A 1547-nucleotide genomic window follows, 5' to 3' on the forward strand; every position below is an offset into this window, starting at 1 on the left:
TCTGCCTGGTGTGAGGTGGTATCTCAGTGTGGTTTTGATTTGTGTTTCCCTGATGATGAGTGATGTTGAGCATCGTTTCATGTGCCTGTAGGCCATCTGGATGTCCTCTTTGGAGAAGTGACTGTTCATGTCTTCTACCCATTTCTTCACTGGGTTATTTGTTTTGTGGGTGTGAAGTTTGGTGAGTTCCTTGTATATTTTAGATACTAGCCCTTTATCTGATATGTCATTTGCAACTATCTTTTCCCATTCTGTCGGTTGCCTATTAGTTTTCTTGATTATTTCCTTTGCAGTGCAGAAGCTTTTTATCCTGATGAAGTCCCAAGAGTTCATTTTTGCTTTCATTTCCCTTGCCTTTGGGGATGTGTTGAGTAGGAAATAGCTGCAGTGGAGGTCTAGGAGGTTTTTGTCCTACTTTCTCCTCGAGGGTTTTGATGGTTTCCTGTCTCACATTCAGGTCCTTCAGCCATTTTGAGTTAATTTTTGTGTATGGTGTAAGAAAGTGGTCTTGTTTCATTCTTCTACATGTTGCTGTCCAGTTCTCCCAGTACCACCTGCCAAAGAGGCAGTCTTTGGCACAGAGGGACAGTAACACAGAAACGCACAGACAAGTCAAACAAACAAACACATTAAAAGGGGGGATGAAATGAAAGAAAATGGAGAGGAAAGAGACGAAAAGAAGAGGAGAAGAAAAAAAAATAAATAAAGGGGTCAGGGACAACAAAGGACAGTGGACAGTCTAAAAGTGTATGACCAGTTGAGGGATAGAGGTAAGGATGTGATACAGGAGAATATATCTGGATTGCAAGAAGGTAAAAAAAGGGAGAGAGGAGAAAGGAAAATAAGGAGCAAAATTTTTTAAAAATTTAAGTTAAAAAAAGGGTACAATAATAAAAATAAGTACAAAGAAAGAAGAAAAATAAAAAAATGAAGAGAAAAAGAAAAAGAAAAAAAATTATAAGAAAAAAAAAAGCAGCAACACCCCTTCGTGGACAGGTGTGGTTTGGTGCAGTAGGTCTAGGAGGCTGCTTTCAGAGACTCCGCCTTGGTATCTGTAGAGATTAGATAGGCGGCTCGCCAAGCTCCACTGTACTATGCACTGCAGGCCACTCTAATGAGTCTGACCTCCTTGTGCTATGGTTGAGCCGAGTTGTATTTTCCAGGCGCGCCTTGGTTCAAAGTTCCATTCCATGCACTTTTATGCTACCACAGATGAGATGTATTTGCTTTGGTGGCTGGCTTCTTAGGGGTGGAGTCAGTTTGTCTTGGCTCAAGCAGGGATTTAGGCTGCCCCTGCCTGAGGCGAGGTGTACAGCCTGAGGCGAGATGCGAAACTGGAGGTGAAGTGTGCGCCATCACAGACCCGACTGCAGATTCTCAACCCCTAGCCGGGAGGTGACTGAAATGAGCTGGAAGCTCCTCAGGCATAGTGTGCGCCCTGGCCTCCATGGCTGCCAACTCCCTCCCGGATCCCGCAGGAGTGGGGGCTATTTTTTCCCTGTTGACACCCAGGATTCGGGATTCGCACGGCCAATGCTGGGGGTGAG

The sequence above is a fragment of the Suricata suricatta genome, chromosome 11 (assembly GCF_006229205.1).
Source record: "Suricata suricatta isolate VVHF042 chromosome 11, meerkat_22Aug2017_6uvM2_HiC, whole genome shotgun sequence".
Classification (NCBI taxonomy): Eukaryota; Metazoa; Chordata; class Mammalia; order Carnivora; family Herpestidae; genus Suricata; species Suricata suricatta.